General features: G+C 36.2%; 1 long non-coding RNA gene across 2 annotated transcripts in view; it reads left to right on the top strand.

Annotated features, from left to right (window-relative positions):
* LOC122838453 overlaps positions 1 to 21,589 on the top strand; it is a 106,087-nt gene that overhangs the window by 16,131 nt on the left and 68,367 nt on the right. The window contains exons 2-4 of one of the 2 annotated variants that reach the window (XR_006371896.1): positions 13,866 to 13,936; positions 15,468 to 15,544; positions 17,909 to 17,952. This is a non-coding gene — a long non-coding RNA (uncharacterized LOC122838453). The remainder of the gene's footprint in view (positions 1 to 13,865; positions 13,937 to 15,467; positions 15,545 to 17,908; positions 17,953 to 21,589) is intronic. The other variant, XR_006371895.1, reaches the window with a different exon arrangement.

The following is a 21,589-nucleotide window of genomic DNA, read 5'->3' as shown; positions in this document are numbered from 1 at the left end:
TATTATGGAGCAAATAAATGTGGCTTCCAAAAATTGCTTCATAATCTGAAAAGTACACCAAGAGATCATCAAAACCCCATGGCGGGTTAAGTGGTTAGCAGTATTCCTTTACAGCTTCCACATTGCCAGTTCCAAAATCTTGGCACAGTCTTTAAGTGTGGTCTTTGCATGTTTTACCAGTGCATACATTTTGTCATTTTTTTTAAGATCTCATGGATCTAGGTTTAATATTGAAAAAAGAGCAATTTATTTCATTATAAAAATGAAAAAAAAAAAATAGTAAAGAAAACCAAATTTTTTTGAAGCAACAAGTTTGCTTTAATTGTTTGAGTAAACTCCACCGGTTGCTTTTAATACTATAGGGTTAATTTTCATCAGCACTGATGGAGCTTTTGCAAAGAGTTACATGAGATAAAGCATTACTCAGTCATTGCTATGACATGTTGGTAGATATTGCATACATGTTGTAGCAGTCGGACACATGTGTATAATGAAGAACTTGCATTGCTTTGCAACCAAACTATCTCACAGAAGGTAAATATAGCATTGACAATGACACTTCCAAATCTTTGTTTAAGGTGGACATCAAGTAAGTACATTGGGAGATCTGAAGCTGAAAATTCATTTTGTTTTGACTGTGATCTGACACAAGAGATAGATAACCTGTATAACGATGTGTGACCGTCAAGGAAATTGATATTTAATAAATCAGGATTCACTCTTCATTATCCAAACCATCATTCAGCTGATGGAAGAAGCAGGACCAGCTTCAGTTTTAAGATCAAAAAGTTTTTTTCGTCACGGTGGAGGGATAAAAAACCGTATCTTTGCTGACCCTGGAGAGCTCTGATCATTAGTCTTCAGAAGGACTTCAAATGGGCTCTGACAGAAAGGGCCAAGGCAATCAAATTCAACATTTATGATGGATCAAGAGCTTTTAGTCTGTTTCTACTTGTCAATTTTGTGCTATTTTAGCTCCAGATAACAACTTAAGTGTAAATAGAGAGTAGAGAGTTGCGATTTGAAGAAAAAGATCCCCTAAAAAGATTTTTTTATGAATTTCTTTTTGAGTGCAAATAACCCTGTAGTAAGAAATAAAATTCTGTTTAGCATTACATAAACATTCACATACACACACTCTTGAAATTTGACCTAAGCAAGTTCAAGACAAGGCAGGTAATATTTGCAGTCTGACCATCCTAAGAGATCCATTGTCAAGGATATTGGCATGGACAGTTACTCTGAAGTCCACCGTCTTTAGATGTTTCGGGACTGTCAGTTCTTTTCATGGAAACTGAGCAGTTGAGGCACATCTGTTGCCCAGAAGGACAAACTCAACTTTTCCTACTCTTTGCAATTAAATTATCAACAGGGAATGTAATCTATAAATGTTCATCCACTGTTTTTTCCACACATCTGCAACTGCAGTCACAACTATCAAAGCTTTTAAAGTGGTGAAGGGGAGCGTCAGCACATCTGACAGGTGTGTCTTATCTGTGTATGAGATGAAATGATTACTCTGCCACCTGCCGTTTAGAGAATTCAAAGAAGTAAATTCAAATGTGTGAAATTTAATAGAAGATGAATTCAAGTTTCTCAATCCACACAAGACCTTATGTAAAGCAATGTGTTATTTAAAACCCTCCAGGCTTTTGCCATGTTTTGCCAAACTTCATACTGTTTCATTTAAGAGTAATCCACTATTGGATACATGTCACTGTAGATTCATTAGTAGCTAAGATACTATGAGACAAATAAACACGAAGAGACATGACTTGTGTGAACTTCAGCTTTGGTTTACACAACTTATTGTGAATGCTTGAATAAATAGAATGTGCAACATCACAAAATAAATTAACAAGGTTAATTAAATTCCACTTGAATTCCTCAGTTCACAATCCTGATATTGATAAAATTAAATGTGGTTTCATTCTAACCAAAGTTCAGTTTTGATAATTAGAGAACTGTCATTATTTCAGTCACTGTACAATGCTGATAAGTCATTCAGTCAAAGGTCAGCTAAGTCAGGGTGCACTTTATAAGTGCTGCACTTTAATAAAAAAAAAAACATTATTTGTGTTTCTGACATATAAAAAGATTTAGAGGATTTCTGAGGCAAAATATTGCAGTGGATTTTATTTAGGGTTATCTAAAAAAGAACTTTGTAGATTTTTATTTGCAGAACATACAGAAAATCATAAGTGCTTTTCTGTTGACTTAATAATTGTGAGTTAAAATCTTAAACTACATTGAAAGTTTTAGTTGTTACTGGACAAACTGTGGAAAACTTCAATGATATAAATTCATTTGATAGGCACAACAGTAACTACCCAAAACCAAAAAGTGTTACTCAAATATGAAAACTGCTTTTATAAAGAAAAAAGAAAAAATAGTCTTTTTTTCTCAGCTGCCAGTCATGAACTAGATGAGTAAATTGATGTAAAGTCCTTATTGCAAAAAGGCGGTATACAAGGAAGGTTGAAAGGGTCATAAGAAATGAACATGTTGAACCAGCATAGACTTGCTGTACAAGGGGCTTTAAATGTGACTGAGCAGTGGTGGGGCTGACTGCTGCGAATAATGGCTTCTGTGTGACAGGGCCTTGGGAAACGGAGTTGAAGCGATCAATATCTTATAATGTTAACAACGATTCCTCCTTCCATTGTGCTCCCCGAGACAAATCTATTAAAGATTCATTCCATCCCATCTTCACCATCCACTGCCAACACAATAGAGAAAAAGGAAAGAACAGAAAAAAATAGAAAGAAAGCAGGAACAGAAGCCAAAACACAAAGCAGTGCTCAACACTTACATTCAAAGACAAGACTTGTTTGGGGGTGGGGCATGCTCTGGTTATATGCTTTGTTCGATTTGTAGCTCGATAGAAGGTGTTTTGCTGTGAAGTGATCCTCTTGTCACCACAGTGACTGGCCGATAATAGAGGAATATTGACAAACACAGACTCTGACAATGTTTTTGAAAAAAAAAAATGCTTGACTTTGTAGTATGGGTAAAAAAAAATGGAAAGCCTTTATAGCACATAATACATTACAATGCATTTTTTAGTTTTCTTTTCTTTCCTCTTTGAATGTGACCAAGATGTGTGGTGACGACAGCTCCCATCAGCCAGGTCTGATTTGCCACATGTGGAATTTTCATTACAAGGAAAAGTCAAACAGTCATACTTCCACAGAGTGACATGACAAGGATGAATTGGGGGGAGATATGGTCAACTGAGGGCTGTTGAAGTCCCAGCTGCTTCATGGCCTTTTGGCTTTACTACTACCACCACCCACAGACATAAACATTTACACACAGTAAATTTATATATGTTTAAGACTTTAGAATGGCATACTTCTTTTAAAAAAGGAAGAACTAAATAAAGGATACCTTTTATGTAATCCAACCTATATTAAAGGACAAACTATGAAACATAAAATAAAAGCATGCCCACAAACAGGCAAACATGTTGACACACCAATGGATACAAATAGGCTTGGGGTCCCGTGGATCCCCCTGCACCCAAGCAACTGTACATTCTGAAGTTTTACGATCTTGACCTCACATGCAAGTGCCACAAGCTCATATAGATAGAATCAATTTAAGTAAAAAAAAAAATGGCCCTGGCTAATCCTTCCTGCTATATCACCAAAATCTGGGCAGCAATGAGGTTAAACCCATCTTACTCCAGATGTGAGAAAGGGGTGTCTGTATTTGGCAGTAATTAATGTGTCTTTATGTGCATGCATAAAGTGGGGCACACTCCTGTGTCAGCTGTGTCATACCCCCTGGCACTTGACGCCACTGGCCTGTCAATGAGATAGATAGACCTGTGATGCCGACGATAATGTTAGGGTGGATCCGTTTACACCCTGTGAAGTCTCACTTTCCCTTAACATGCCTCTCTTTGGTGGCTTTGCCAGAAAACGAAGCCCAGCCCCCTTTACTTTGAAACAGGATGGTCTCCCAACGTTTCTTCTTGAGCTTCACTTCGACAGTCTCTCACCTCAGACATCTTTATTAACAGCTTTATTTTGGGCACCACGTCCAGTCAGAAAAGTTTATGTCCACATCCTGAATGTATACAAAAATTAACACTCTGCTCTGGGCAAAACAGTCAGAGTGACTTGCAAAAGACATCAAACTAAAACCACAAACTTTAATGTGTTTTATTTGGATTTTATGTGATAGACCAACACAAAGATGGGCATATTCCAGAAAAGCCAGTTGTTTTAACAGTATAAATGCAATTGTCCTGGAAAAGTTTGAAATTGTTTAATGAAGATCAAGAAACACTGAAGGCAGGGTAGTGATAAAGACGTGTACAGGTTTAAAGGAGAATTAGAACATAAAATATTATACCAACTTTTCAATACGTCAGATGTCAGATGACCAATCAATCTGTCATCTGGAAATGAAAAGAGTACATTACAGGTAAAAGAGCCCTAAAAGTAAGATTGGACCAAGTCTGTGGTTACTCTGGTGAAACAATAGAGATCAACACCACAGCTGGGAGAATCTGTTGATAGAAAAACTTCTAGTTGTGAACTTCCCAAAATTGTCCTTTAAAGAACAGAGGCAAAGAAATGTAAATACAACACAAGTCATGTTCTAACCTTGAGTCTGATTTTGCAAGTGTAAACATGATGGTAACAGTGTCATGCTGATGGTAATGTTTTCTTGAACAGGGATAATAAAGCTGGTCTAGTGGATGAGAGTAGATATGGAACACTTGTGGAATAAAACTTGTTGGATAATGGTTAGATGCAATAACATCTCAATCTGTTGCTGCAATGCAACAGTCTGGATAAAAGCATATTTGTGTTTATGTGCAAACTTTTCAAAAGAACAATGCTGATAGAGACATACCCTATCGAACTCACAAAAGTAAACACAAGAAAAGGTGATTTTAACAAATATTGACTTTGCATTTTTTTAGTGGTATCAAAGACAAAATTAGACACCGTTAGATTTTTAAAATGATTAGTAAAAAACTTTGTATACCTTGTCTAATTTTCCTTTCACTTTAAAATCTTGTGCTACGTTGACCTTTGTTGTATTGTATAAAAACTATAGTGCATGCATAAGTTTGTGGTGGTAATGTGATAAAATGTTCAAGGGTTCCAGAGGTATGCAAACTTTTCCATGTACTCTGTCTGAGTTTTAATGGTTTCCAAATATAGAAAGATTGAATTTCTGTTTTATTTTTGCCACCAAGTTTATCAGATTTCAAACTGACATTTTCAACACTAAACATGGCTTTGACCATTAATCAATAAAAATACCAGATTGCCAACACCTAGAAACCTCCCATCTTTTAGCCACTTAACTATTTAAATCAGTGGTAGGTGGTGTTATGAACTTTAGAACAACCAATATAGATGTGTCATTACTTCTAACGTCGCAGGATGGATTTGCATTTCAGTGAGTGATAATTTATGTTCACAGCACCCAGTCATGGTCAAGTTTCAATCAATAATATAACACCAGGATGTGACATGATCCCCATCATCATCACAGCAGTTTGATTAGGTTAATTCCATTTAATTGCTTTTTTAAAAACTCAAATAGAAATCATACTGTTGCAGTTTAAAATTATTGAGGATGATTTAAAAAATGAAATTAGCTGAAATCCTATTAGAAGGTTTAAAGTCTTCTAAACCTTCTAAAGTCTATTAGAAGGTTTAAAGTCTAGAGAACCATGATTGAAATCACTAGAGATCATGAATGCACTGTGGTGTTTGGCTACAAATTTTTATTCTGAATCTCAAATTAATCTGGTACATTGTGCTTTTTTACTCTTCCAAATTGTGGATTAGTAATTTAAAGTTTTAATGACTTTTCTCCAGGATGATTTCAGCTGGCATTAATAGAAGCTGAGAGGATTTTGCGGTCTACTGACTTAGTTTGGAGGAATTGTTAAAGGTTTTTACTCATTATCTGTTTTATAAAATAAATTATTCTGCAGACTAAAGAGTTCATTCCACTTAACGCTTTAACAAAACTCTGTCTGTGTCAGGAAGGCGAGACATGAGTCCCTTATTTTTGTACAATTGCACACACACACCCAAGGGGATAGTCAGACAGACAAATGCTCTCAGACAGATAAATTTTCACGCAGAGGGCCTCCAACATTCTCAGCAAACCCCAGAACACACAATCACGCTCACACAGCCTCTCAGTGGATATAACCTAACCCTTAGCCTGTTATATCACTCTCATGTAACGGAGCAAGCCTAATGAGCGTGCATACACTGTGCTCCCTGTACAAATTAATGCCTCTGTGCTGCTTGGGTCTGTGGGAAGCATCGCAAAGCATGCAAATCTCTGTGAGTACACATACATTTGTCCAAAACATTTCCTCTGACAAGAAGATACGCCCACACAGACAAATGGGCTCATGGACAGATAAATAGAGCTGTGTAGACATTCTCAAGAGATATACTATCTCATAGGGTGAATCTGCTTGAGACTGATCTACAGATATTAGCATATGTACTATGGCTGTCACACAGAGGAGTCTCAAGATGATTGGGACATATTTCTATAAGTAACACGGCACTCTGAGAAATGCGGTTGAGGCGAATCCTAACAAGACAGGCGTGGCCGTCTAGTAAACGGGTGTTTCTCAGTGTACCACACGCGTATGTTTTCTGTCTCACGGCAGAGTAGAATAACAGATTTTTGATATAGAGTAATATCTTGTTTAATTTGTAGCTGCTCCTTGAGAGAGTGAGGGAGAACAGGTGGACGCTGCAAAAATCAGAGGAGTTCTTAAACTGTAAAACATGCCCCCTTTTCTCACAAACTGTTCTTAAAGGACATCTTTGCAACCAAGACAAACAAGTCTGCATGCACTCAGGCAGATATTGTTATGGGCATATCAAAATTAAATTAGTCAATGCTATTGCCTTTCTCCTTGGCACAGCAAAGCCCATCTGCAAACATGAAAGAACTCGGTGGTTGTCTTTGTTTAAAGCCAGCTCTCACCTCCCAAACCCCAACTTAATAAGCACCCATGTATTTATACAGAGCACATTTTCATTAACTGTAGCAAATTGCATTTTAATCCATGAAGCCCATTTCGTTGTAGAAATTGTTTGACTGGTTTGAGATTGGCATGAGTTACTGGCAGACAGAAGGCGAGGAGACAAAAGTGAAGGATGATAAAAGCTGTTATTTGTTCTTGCTTGTGTCAAAGGAAATTAACGAGATATGGGAATCCTAAAGAGGATTCAGAGCTGTAAAAATTTGTGTAAACCGGAGGCCATCCAACCAGTTTCTTTCTTTTATTTTTAATCCTTGACAAGTCAAAAAATTTAATTACCCTCCTATCAAGCTATCATATACTATGTACATATGTAAACAATGTTGATCTACTGGTTTTATAGCATATCTGGCATGTAGCTTAGCAATATTGGGCACATTTTCAGACAAATCTTCTTTGGTTCAAATATTATCAAATAATATATTTTCATTGGTTTAGCTCCTAGACTGTACTGTTGTTGCTTTGTAAATCTCCAGAGTGGCTTCTCCTCCTGTCGTCTGCTTTGATCCCTAAGCCGTTTCAGGGCCTTAATTGCCCTTTAATTTGTGTGACTACTGGACCCTGATGTTTGAGGCTGATAAAGACTTAAAGCTCAGCTGAGTGAAAACAGTGACCCACTGTGTGACATGGGCAGTATGCTTCACTGACTCACACAGATCTTCAGCGACCCTGTGATGCCCACTGAGCCTGAAGGGTGTGCGGTATATTGACGAAACACCAGCAATGGAAGTTTCTGCCTCCTAATTAGCAATGTCGGATGGGCAACTCAAAGTCTGAGCAATCCAACATAACAGAAGTCTTCTCTCTGGTGAGTTCTGCTTGAGGTGCTTATAATGAGAATTCTACCATAAGTTTGCAAAAAAAAAAAAAAAAAAAAAAAGACAACACTGTGTTGTTAGACAAGGTTATTTGAAAACTTAAAACTCGTTCAGATTTGTTTGTCACTGTTCCAGTACAACTTCTTTTTTTATCATGGTTCTGACTATAGAGAAGTTTAGGTAAATAGCTTTTCTGAATAGATTAGTAAATGTTCCTTGACCTAATTTGTAAAATTTACCGTAGTTTTCAGTTAAATTTAATTGCAGGTACCATTAACAGTGCATTGTGTTTTTGTGTTTGATTTGATGTAAAACACTTTGAAATGCCTTGCTGCTGAAATGTGCTATACAAATAAAGTTTGATTGATTGATTGAAGTTGAAAATCCTCAATATTAACACAAATGAAGAAATTTATACACATAATGTTTAATTTAGTGAAACGAGTTACTAAAATAACTCATAAAACTACAGATAACATAGTTTCTTGATGGACTTGGAAAATACAAAATTTCAACCTTTAACTTCTCCTATTTTCCCATCTGACTGGAGATCTAGACTATACAATATTTTTAAGTAAAGTTTTATTCTCTCTGCTACATTAACAACCAAAAAGACAGTTGCATCAGTTTTAGCTGATGTCAGCTATTTAAAACAACCCAAACTGAAACTGTTTATGCCAACAGGAGGTAAATAATTTACTCCTTCACAAAATATCAAAATGTAATTTGGCTCTTTATCAGCTTTATTGCAACAGAAATTTATGCTGGTAAAAGCTCTTGTTATTATTGACCAGAAGACATTAAGCAGGGCTGGACTAGGACCACAAAACAGCCCAAGCATTTTTGGTCATGGCAGCCCGCCATGATTAGTTTTTATACAATTTAAGCACTGGGTAAAAATCCCAGGACAGGTTAAATTCTGACTCAGTGCCCGATTTTGTTGATGGTGCAGTTTGATTCTACAAAGCCTCTTTCCCATTCTAGCAGGGCTTACTGTTTTGTCTTCTCTGCTGTTTTTGCTTTCTTCCACTTCCTGATGTGGGACTAATCAGTACAACTGGGATCTCCTGACCATTCTTCTCAGAGGGGTTTATGTCAGCTGTTTGAGTCTGCCTCGACCTTCTCTTTCTTCTGTCACTGTGTTTGTTTAGTTAGCTTGAGATCATGTGGTCTACACTACACGATAGTCCCAACACCAGTGCTAATGCACTAATAGTGCCGATTGAAACACCCACATTTCTCAATATGTTTTGTATCTGTTCATTCTCAAGTCAAATTTGGTTATTGTGCTCAATTCCAAGATATGTCTCATTTGTTTTTTGCATGGCTCATGAGCCAGGATGTGATAGACACATTATGAAGATTTCACCAGATTCGCTATGTAGTTCCAGCATCTGACTTGTCTGGTTCATTTGCTTCAAGCAACTTTAAATGTGGCAATAGACATATGGAGTGACATTCAACATTGCTCTGAAGTGCCTGCTCACAGTGCTGACTGCCTACAGCTTTTATGCTTCAACATTACTGCTCATCTTCTGTTGATTTTTCTGTTAAACTCTCATTGCAACAGAAATAGTTTAATGATGTTGTTTGCAAATGTAGTCTATAAGAATTTAATTACTGGAGAAGATTTAGCAATAATCCATGGAAAATGTTTAATCTTTGGAGCTATGGTTACTGAAACGAAATCGAAATAAGCAATTTAAATGTATATCAACAGCTATTTGCACCTTATACAACTAAAAAATAAATACTTTATGTACTAATAATGCATTCTGTTTGCAACAAAAAAACAGGTAATTGGGTTTGTTCTGACAAAAATATTGGCAGATTGGAAATTTTGACTAATTTCAGAATGAATGTTAATCTAATATTTGAAGAAAAAAAAAGAAAACACCTAAAATAACATAATGTTACAGTATAAAATATTTTTAATGTTGATTTGCTGGGTTACATGTTATGTAATATGTGGAGAAAATACAACATCAAAGAAATTTAAGACCACTATTGCAGCACAACCACAGCAAACAGTATTTGGACTGCCTGTTGCAGCACATTTTGGAAATTCTGGTATCACCTATTTACACAAAACATATGAAACAGTTTAGCGTTAATGTAAAGCGGAAAAACCAAGTCAGAGATGAGTATTTCAAGAACACACATATTTATTTTTATACCAGGCATGTAAAGTGCAGTGGAGACATTTTGTCTGAACTCCTGTCCCTAAATGTGAATTAAGAACAAGTCACAGTTATTATGTTGGATTTCATTTTTCTCTTAAGTTGGAAATTAGATTTAGATATGTCATCCAAGTTTTTTCATTCTTTAAAACAGCACAAAAACAAAAATATGTCACTCTGCAGAAATAGGAAATTAACCTTTTCATGAGATCTACATTACCAAATTGATGCGTAACAGAAATGACCGTAGGTAACAACGTGGCGTTGCAAGCGTCCTTTGGTTCTCAAACTTTGACTTCACTTTTGGCAGCTCACATGTACACATGGCTTTGCAGGCTTGATTTGTGGCTTGTAAATGATCAGAGGCAGGTAATGGAGCTATTTTTCTTTGCTGGTTTATGGTGAAACTGTTTTGTAAAAGCATATTGGGTCTTGTTAAGTTGTTGAGAAAACTGTTTTTACCTTTTGCAATTTTGACTTAGGGGTCAGAGGCTTCTTTTTTATCTTTTCAAGGTGGAAGCCATATTTTTTTGTATATCAAACGTATAATACAAACATATCACTGTTTTTTTTTCCTTTCTTTTATTTATGCCAAAATAGGAAAGGCAATGGGTGACATTGTTTTAAGATGTCTTGACAGCAAGGTTGTAATGTGGTAATAAGCAATGAACTGAATTTCCTCCATTTGGTTTGTAAGAGGTCTGACCTAGACCAAAGTTCCAAAAATTACTTTCTGGTTTGCTTTTCAGTTTCTTTTTATAGACTTAATGAAGCTGTGAAACAACTATTGCTACTTGCTTTTTGTTAGATATTCTTAATGACTTGTTATCTGAAGTGTGGACACAATTGCAGAGGTGAAAACGCTTTGCTAGGCTGCAGACACTGTTGAGAGATCGTCTCATTAAAATGGAAAGTAATATGCCTTCTCGTTCAAAAATCAAAACAGGCACTGTCAGGCAGTGGGATATGATATTTCTGGATTAGAAACAATTTGAGCTGATTGTTTGACAAGAATTCAAGACTGCAAGTTTAACAAAATCTAAACTATTGTTTTATACTTTGAGGTTAAATGGGAATGAGAAAAAGCTGTAAACTGCTGACATTAAGTTGTTGGATTGTTTCCTAGTTGGGCATTTTTGTGGCTGTCTATGGACAGGTCCTCCAGGCATAATCATGAAGATGACCTGAGAGGCCAACGTGCAAGTTTGAGAGGAGTTAAGTTCTGTGCTAAGCCATATTATTCCAATCCTTGTTATTTTGGACAGTCCAGCCAGAGGGGTCATCACAGAATGACTTGTTGATGATGTAATAGGTGGAAAGCTGTACATGTGCCACACTATCATTTCGTTCTTTGGCTTGCCAAGCCGAGAGACAAATTTGAGCAAGAGAAAATCCCCAACTAATAGGTGTTTATGAGTGACTGAGTCACCTTAGTGAAATCTTACTTCTGGCCAATAGTAGCATCACTCCAACTGCTTGATTCAGTAATACTTGCAACAAAGTTTTACAAAGATCCAATTCCTCTCAAAAATCTAGAGCAGAAGCCAGAATCAACATTATGGCTCCTCTTTTTATTTAAAGGCCTCCTATTTGCTCCCATCAGGCGCCAGTGATTTGCACAGAGCAGGGTGGCCGTGTCAGCAGGCCACCCCCGTGGTTACACAGATATGCAGACAAATGAAACAGAGATCAAGTCACACAAGGCACTGGTGTGCTCTCAAAGCGTAACGGCATCATTTGACCCAGAGACATTTGGTTATATTTTGTCTATTTGTGATGCAAAAAAAAAAAAAAAAAGAATGCTAGATGGAATGCTTTGTTTTTCTCAATGATCTCAGTGAAATCTGGCATTTGTTATATGACTCGCTCAGACTACTTTCTCATTTTTTATCAGGTTTAACTGCCTCAGATGAAAAACACTCTTAATCCAGTTACAATCAGGCTTCATAAAAGACATTCGTAACTTGCATAAAGTACAGTTACATTGCATTGGATCCTTGCAGTTCCTTCACTGTCGTCACAGCCACACCTATTCCCAACTTCATTTCCCTGCAAGTCCATAAATTCCACTAACTGCCACCACTTGTTCACCATAAGCACAAGAAGTCCCAGCTGCTGTCTCCCTTACTCTCAATAAATACCTTCTAATACAACGTCATTAAATCTGATTGGGGTTTTGTTTTTATTATAACCTCTCAGTAATGCAGAGAACTCTTTATTGCAATGTCTGCAATGATTTTCTCAGCCATGCTGGCAAGGGCTCCATCTCCTTCTTTACTCGACCAGCTCAGCCTCTGGATCACATCAGAAACACCTTTCAACTGTACATCTGAATTCCAAGGTCCATTAACCTGATGCAGAATTGAAGGTAGTTAGATGTAACTCGCCTACTGAATGATTTACAAAGTCTTCTTACAGGACACCTGAATGGTACAATTTGAGACAGAGCGAGAAAATGTGAAAAGGAGAAATGAACCTTCTCTTATGGGTTGTTCATTATCTAACCAAAGCAATTACATTTAGCTGAACATTTCCACCTTTCCTATTGCTTGTGAACAAGCAGCAGTTCTCCTGCAAACTTCTTTCTCAGTTGATGGAGTACAATTACTTTATTGTCAGTGGCAAAATTTGCAGAAAAGTATTCATACCCCTTAAATTGTTTCGCACATTGTCACATTAAAACTGGATATTTTATTCTGGATTTTTTTTCTGACTGTTCAATGTAGCAACATTTTTATTATTATAACATTAATGCCATGATAACATTTTGAAGACAGGTGTGGAGACGTTTAAAGCAGGGGGTACCTTATACAACACTATGTTAAGTTTTTCAATATCTTTCTCCTCAGTCCATATTCTAAAAATTAAAACAAAACTCATTAACATTTTGTGTTTTAGACACAACGCAAATTGTAAGGAACCTCCGTAGTATTCCATTATGTGATTCATGAAACTTAATGAAGTGTAAAAATTTGCTAAAAGTCAGACAAAGTCAAAGTGGATTTTGTCAATATCAATTTCAGATGTTATACTTGCCTCATATTATCGAATGCCACATATAGTCGAGAAGATCAGGACAAAAAAGGCTCAGGTGATTTAGAGGCTTTCCTCTTCATACATCGTTGACCAGGAAGGGTGACTTTAAAATGGAGGAACATTTGAGACTGACTGAGACTCATTATAACTTCTAATGACTTTACACTGGGAACAATTGCTCTTGTTCTCTCTGGTGACTATTCCAGCACAGGTTTTTAATTGCTAGGATATAGGAAATGAGGTGTTTTAATAAAACAGGGAAAATGGAAAAGGAACTTACTGTTCTTTTTCCAGATGTTTTCTAAACTTCTAGTCACAAGAGCAAATCTGGACAAATCACAGTTTGTGTCATGGTCAATCTGATTTGTCTCAAGCAAACCAATAGTCTGAGAATGAAGAAGATACAAGAAAATGGCAAAACTGAGAGGTCTTTCCAAAGGGGAAAATTGGAATAAGAAAGGAGGGAATTTCTACCAGAGTCTTGGGAGTAAAATTTGGGATATTCAGCAGGAGAACGAGAGGGACAAGGGAGAGATTTAAAGGGAAAGAGGGAAATTGAGAGCCCGCATAGCACTTTCCTCTGTGAGCTGACAGGGCTTGACGCTCAACTAACAGGGCTGTTTTGACAGGTGTCAGATGGTCCATATTACTATTTCACCGCCGGGCCCTTGGGACCCTGCATCACGGGCCACAGCAGGACTGGCCAAGCAAGAAAAAAAAAAAAAAAGTGAAATGGCAGGAAAAGGAAAAAAAAAATCCTCACTTGACTTCCTTTCTGTGCAGCTCAGTGACTCTACGTTCTTCCAATGGATGGACATCTCCTTCGTCTTTTCTGTGTGGGCATAATGGAAAAGGTGTGTGTGGATATAAAAGAGACTTTCTTTCCAGCAATCTGTATAAGTGAATTGAGAAGAGCTTGTCAGAAAAGAAAATGTGGAATTGTTAATTTTGTTCATCTGCAATAATTAGATTGCAACCACACACAGGTGGAACAAATCCTATCATCTCTGAAAGAGGTTAAGCTGTAATGGTAGAGGCTTTCCTTAATGTGGTTACAAAGATCTCAACGGGTAATAAAAATATCGATCCAATGCTTTTCATGCTGGAATCTATTATCTGTACATAAAATGTGTGCACAGACATTAATAAGTAAGTAAAGGGTTGTATAATTTGATTACAGCTTTTGACTTTACACGCTCTGTGATGTTAAACCAAAAGTCAACATGAAAGACTGCAGACACCAGATCTTACAAATAATTTGCTTATCAATATCACGATGCTAGGCAGTGCTTCTGTTGCTAGATTACATAGCACTCTCTGTAAGTGACAAAGGGATTGTTGGGTGCACAATATACTATGCAGCCTGTACCACAACAGAAAAAGAGAGCTATCTGTATTTCAGATATTCAGGTTCTAAAGCATCCCAAACCACTTGGACATTCTGAAAACTCCCAAATGCACACAGCCATGATTTACAACAAGTTTCTAATTGTCTCTTGTTAGAGGGAACACTGCGGCTACGGCTCTGAGCAGAACTGTTGCAAGTACTTGGAGCATGTTTTATAGTTACCGCATGAAACGAGAGAGTCCCCGCTTGCCTGATGCGCTGGGACTCTGAGGGTGGATCTGATTCTGCTTACTGCTGCTGAACAAAGGCCTGGCATGACCAAAGGAATGATATGGTCTGGGATGTTGTTTTGAAAACAAATGCAATGAAAGACGGTCGACATTAGAACCATATGAGCTTGTAAAAAATATGGATACTTATTTTTCTGGTTCATTCATTGAACTTTTAAAACAAAATTTTACTCAGACTTTTACACTCTTTTTTGCCAAAAATTATTAACAGAAGGAACTGTGCTAACCTATTAAACCCTTTAAAACAAAACTTGAAACAAAATATCAACACTTTAAAATTTAAATGTATTAAAGTTTTATAAAATTTGGGGGTGGCTTAAATGACTCGTCATATGATGTGCCGCCTGTTTACCTGAAGCTCTACCTTGAAGTTTCAATTCGCCATGATCTCCCACCTGATGGAGCATCCGTCCCTCACGCCTTCCCCATCAAGCTAGCAGCAGCAGCAATTAGCAATTTAATTAGGATTAAAGCCATGCCCTTCTCCATGGGCATGGCTTTAATCCGTTTTGGCGAATATTGTACGCAGGCAAAATGATTGAGTGTCTGAAAGGGTAGGAGGTTTCTAAAGAATTAAATGTCAACTTCAAAGCATCATATACGGCTGTAATGCCAAGTCAAATTTATTTAACATGTAAATACATTTATGTAACAGGATTCTCATTACATCTGAAGATAATTTCTTGATGGACCTGAAAAATACAAAACTTCTGTCCTTTAACTTCTCCTATTTGTCTTCCCTCACAGCTCCACTTTGTTTCTGATCAAGCACCTGCTCCTTGTTCATTTGTCAACTCTCCAGCTTTAATAACTCAGTTAAACAGGTAAGATCATCTTGTTATTCCCACAAGCTTGTTTCATTGTGTTTCTCTTGTGAGGTGTTATTTTGGATTTTGCTCTGGATCTTAATTTTTGAATTTCCTATTTAAGTAAAATATTTTTGGGGGGAGGGTTTGAGGGATAAATATTAATTTTGACTAGATCCAACTTATTTTAACACTGGCTAAGCAAAAAAAAAGGGAAAAAAAATTACAAAAAATAGCTGAGTTGCTTTCTTTTCTATATTTCTTAAACTGAAATAAATTATTCTAATAGGGCTCAAACTAGTGACAACCAGATTGTCACTATTGAGCTAGTTTCAATATACATTATCAACTCAAACTGTCAAATTTTTTAAGTAATTAATTAAGCAAATATTTTTCAATATTTACTTAAATTCTAATATTTTGCCATCAATTATTTTATGGGGGATTATTACTGTCAAAACTGACAGCAAAACGACAACAAAAGCAATGCATGCTATGTGTTTAAAATAACATTTGGTAGACATGAAGAAATCAGGAAACTACATAAAGCACTTTAAGAGATTGCATTCTCTATTAAATTACTTCAACCTCTATGATCTCATATTAACTCTCGTAATACACTTTTATTTTTGTTTGTCCTTTCGTCTTCCTCCCTCTCTCATCCATGCTTCCTCTAATCACTCAAACAACAAGATTAAAAGGGGAAAGTTTAACCCTCTTGCCAATCAACAAAATGGACAGTTAAAGTAAAGGTGCACCATGACTCTATAGACCTTTGCCCTTGTTTTATTCTGTCTCATCATACGTGTAACCTCACCTTACCTTTTGTCTCATTTGTCTGAAAACAGAGAACTTTTAATATCTGTAAGTTAAAGAGAAGACCGATAAAATGCCCCTGAACTTTGCTTCATTATTCTTCATTCCAAAGTGAGCTCTGTTTTTAAAAGCGTCTGATTCAGTTCCCCATGAGTATGTTAAAACAGGAGGCCATTTTCAGGATTTTATGGGGTGTCCTGTTTTTCCAACATACCTCCTGTGATTTAGGCTATATGCTTGAAATAAGAAGTTCTGAAGGGTAAGAGGCAACTCAGGTTTTACTGCACCTCCTCTAAAAACTAAAATAAAAATAATGTGAAATAGACAAATGACAGGCCAGAGCATGTACTCTCAGGGGCAGGATTTGTTGTAATGGCACTAAAGAGACTGCTGTCCCCAACCCTGTTATCCAGCGTCTCGTGCTTTGCCTTGAGATCACACTTTTGCAGAAGTTGGCATTTAGGCAACAGTTTTGTACAGTGAATGTCACCTCTAGCAAAATGTGGAAAACAAATAAGACTTCAGAGCATGCGAGGGACGAGAAGAGGGTGAGAATTTACGGCAGGCTGGGTGAGGTGAGCTGGTTCTCCGAGCACTTTGGCAGCCTTGAAGCATGTTGGCCTTCCAAGTTAAACACCGGTTCAGTTTCCTGAGCGCGGCTATGTTCCAATCACATCAGCTAAAAGTGTACACAAAGAGAGTATTTACCTCTGTCCACTCAAAATAGTTTTTTTTTTTCTTTCTTGGCAAAACTTTTTTGCTTAATTCACTCTGTCTGATCAAGGTTTAGAAAATTTTAAGATTTTACAAAATGTGAGCCGAGCCATTTGTCATATTCATGTGCAGATTATTAATGTTCTTTTTGTAGAATTACATCCACATAACATGAATAGTCCCAACTAACATCCACTTCTGGAAAGTAAAGAAGAGAAAAGGGCCATAAAACCTTATAATCACAAGCTGAGAGGCTCTTCTTTTATTCATGCTTTTAAGCTCTTTATGTGTCTGTGGGATCTGCTTAAAATTCATAGCTCAACGTTGAAAAACCCTAACATGAACCCACTGTCCAAATATTTAACTTCAACCAGTGATACTGTATTTCAATTAATCTCTGCTTGTTTATTGGCTTTTATACTGAAGTTCCCATTTAATCAGCATTTTATTTGTTTTTTTTGTCAACGTACCTTGGTGTTTTCATTGATTTACATTCTCCTCGTGTCTTGAGTTGATAAAATGAAACAAATCCGAATTGCTAATCAGCTTGGCATCATTGCTTTCTGTTCTCATATATCTTACTATAGAACATCTGCCTTTGTTCGGCAAGCATTTTAAGCTCTTTATACACATTACGTTGTTGTCTTTTACAAATTAGACCTCTGGCATAGGGTGATTTGTTGCAGGAGCTCACACCTGCGTCTGGAGGAATTAAATAGGTTTTCTGGCACTCTTCCAGTCCTTTTATGGAACTTCTATAATTCCAAGTATATCGTTTACTGTGTTTAATGATGCTCTGTATTTTTTATTTTTTTTTTTTTTTTTTACTGAATCCCTGTTTTACCATTGCAGGCTAATGAGAGGGATCAAGACTAAAGCTGAAGCAATTGGAGATGGTGATAAAAGTAGTTTCTGGCTGCGTTACATATGCCGTAAAATATTCGGTTAAAAAATAAAAGCATAAGTGAATGTGTGTGCAGTGAGGCTGGATAGCAATAAGAATCAACAACCCTTCATCCATTCGTAAGGGGCCTGTCAACATAAACTGCTGATAAAAATACAGACGTAACTAGCATGTCCCAGGAAGAACTAAATAAAACATATTAAGTTTATTGACTCCATAAGTTTAACAAACCTAGTAAAATACCTCAAAATAAGGTAGCAATTGGTGTTTTTGAACAAAATATTTTGTTCCCATGACACAACGAATGCAACCTAGACTGAAAGATGTTATCAGCAATAATTTTATTAACTGCAAACTTCATTTGTCCTCTACAGGTCTGAATGTCCTTGCTTCAAGGTTTTCTATATAGGTAGAATCGGAACAGATTAGCAGAGGACAAGCTTTTAAATCATGCCGATAACTTATCCTATATGTAAACACATCAAGAGCCTTTGGTATAATTGGAGAAAACAGAAATATAAACATAAAAGGGCAGAATGACTCAGAAAATGGGAAACTCCAACACCATGTGAATGCAGCCCAGCTTGTCAGTAAACAGAGAACATAACAGCTGAGTTTGGAATTTTCTTTCAATTGATCAGTACTAGAGACCATTTTTTTCCCTGTTTTTACATCAATAACTTTATTTAAATAGATGATTTCTGAGAATATATTTCATGTTTTTCATTTCAAAACTTTATTTTAAAGATTCAATAGCTTTTGGTCTTATTTATAGTTTATGATACAATACCCTTACATTTTTGCTCATTAGCCTTATCAGTTATCGGCCTTGGAAATGAGAAAATTATCAGTTGTCGGTTATGGTTTTAAAAAACATTATTGTGGATCCCAGATCGAGATGTCTTATGTTTTACAGGGCACTTCTGTCAAATTTACAATTGTTACTGCCTTTAAATTCTACGTTGAAATCATCTTTTATTTCAATAAAGCCAATAACAATGACCAAGCACTAAAACAGTATTGTGATAATGTCCAAATAACAAAGAAAAAAGGTGTAATGGTGAAAAAAAAAATAAAAAAGAAAAGGCAGTATAAACACATCAACAATAAAGTCAAAAAGAAATTGGTGCAAAGACCTGAAAAATCCATGCCTTGTGTGAAAGAGCAAGTTAGCTTCATATGTTTGATTAGAATGCCGGTTTGTTGTCTTTCATCCTATAAACAGCTTCTTTCATCCACCTTTTCCTCAATACAATATTTCTACTTTGCTCTTATTATTTTGACTTTAATCACAAAACAAAATTTTTAATTAATTCTCCAATTTCAACTTTATTCATGAAATTCACTCTTGAATATATTCTATAAATTAAAAGAAAAAAAAAAATCCACCAATCTATTTCCCCCCAAACGACTTTAATATTATTTGGTACAAATTTCAAAAAGAAAAAAAAAAGAAATCTAATGCAAAAATCTAAGGCAATGCTTAACCTCAAAATAGGCAATGATCATGCAATAATCATTGGACTGTATTCAGTCAAACCTTTTGAGAGTATGTAATAAATTAACTATCTGTTAAACACAGCATCTGATTTAGTTTAGCTTTAAATCTGCTAAATTTATAAAAAAAAAAGGTTTTGTCAGTTTCAACACACTCTCATAAAAATCAGTTATGTTTGATGCCAGGTGACTGCCTTTCCACCGAGTTGTTAACATATTTCAGCAAAGCTGCACCCATTTTCTGACTACTGTTGAAACAAAATCACACTAGTGGTTCTACAAACTTTAAACATTTTTCTTCCATAATTAGGAGGCAGATTTAGACCTGTTTTTGGAAAGCTTTCACTTTGTGTACAGAAACTGAGTCTGAAGCCACGCTGGTAGACTGCAGCTCAAAGTCCATGCAAAGACATATTACAAGAATATTTACTCTTAACAGCAGGGGGTTTTGTGACCATGTGAAATAAATCCAAAAGTGCACGCGATCGGTAATGAGGACTGGCTTGCTGTTTACTCTGACTTCATCGGGTGCTGTCATCATGTGGTTTCAAAATGCAGGCTAGTCCAGTTGTTTGACTACAAATGCTTGTGAAACACACAGACATACAACACAGTTAAAATAAAATGTACAGATGCATTTTTCCAGCTTGCTTCACCCACATTAACTCAGAGAACAGCATAAAACGGGCCAGACATGAAAAATGAGCTGCTTTCTACAAAGAATTAACTGACGGCCTTTGGCTACATAAGCTTTGTTTTAATTTCCTGAACTTGTAATGGTCTCTGCATGGAATTTAATATCCATATGGACAAGGTTTTTTCCCACATTAAATAGATGCAAACAAATGACCCCAGACACTTCCATAAATAATGTTAGTTTCACCACACAACTCCTTGGAGTTGTCTTTAGAGTCAGTTCAATTCTAACAACTGACTTTACTCATAAAACAGGATTTCCAGAAAAACATAAGCCTTTTCTTGTCATGTTGCCTATATTTTTTTTTCATGTTGATTAAGTTACCATATTGTGTCCACAAGTTTATGGACACAAAAAGGAAAAAAAAACAAAAACATTAATATAGAGTAATAGTGTTTCTTGTTAACAAATTCTGACATAAACATTCATCATGACTTGGTTACTTTAAAGATCATAATATTCTCTTTTTTTTTTTTTTTGTTAAAATTCTGTTATGATTTCCAGTTGGCTGCAAGAAGGCTTTAACCCTCTTCATTTATGTTACCGACTCTTGCTCTGACTAATATTCGTTAATATTCGGGCCAGACCTACACCAGTATCACATGTGGGGAAATCATGCTTTGCTAATGTACCATATCTCCCTGCTTGACCCTGTCTCCCATCAGGTTAAAATCCCCCAGTTTCCCACAGCTCCTCTTTTTTAAAGCGCCTTCAAAAGTGACATAGACCATGCAGTCATAGGCAGATGTTCTGTCATTTAATGGTGATAAACAGCGATAGATTTTTCACGGCCATATGAATGTGGAAAAAAAAATGGCCACTGTCAGTAACTAAAGTAGCAGATGAAACAAAATGGAAACTGTAACAATTTGAAAACTATTTCTCTGAGATCATTACTCATTGTTTTTGGGAAAAAGCTGCACTTACCAGGTGTAAATGCATGTTTCCAACAGACAAAGTTTATAAGAAAATGGTGGTTTTAACAAGCACAAAGATGTTTTTCTTGGTCCTGCCTGTGATTGCCTCCCTGACCACAACCCCCTGACACACAGGTCTGGTAACATCATCAGACCCACACAAATCCATTAATTGACTTGGTAAGCCCGAGTCACTGCATGTAAAGTGAGCGTCATCTGCAAGCTGTGTTATATTTGGACTTGAATCAAAAAGGGGCTTATATAGGCAAAACATTATATATCACTACTTTCTGTGCATACATTTTATTTCTTTAAAACTATATACATGCAGTACATAAGCATTTATATGCTTTAAGTGTTTTTAATTTTTTAATTTTTTATAATTATTATTATTATTGTTGTACCGATAGTTGGAATTTTTTACTGGTTACAATCATAAACTAACATGCATTTTTAAAGGGGATTTTGTAAACAACCAACATTGGAGTAAAGCAAATAAAGTAGAAGGAACAGAACAA

This window comes from Gambusia affinis, linkage group LG10 (assembly GCF_019740435.1).
Source record: "Gambusia affinis linkage group LG10, SWU_Gaff_1.0, whole genome shotgun sequence".
Lineage (NCBI taxonomy): Eukaryota > Metazoa > Chordata > Actinopteri > Cyprinodontiformes > Poeciliidae > Gambusia > Gambusia affinis.
The sequence above is the reverse complement of the archived record's forward strand: the minus strand, read 5'-3'. Positions and strand labels throughout refer to the sequence as shown.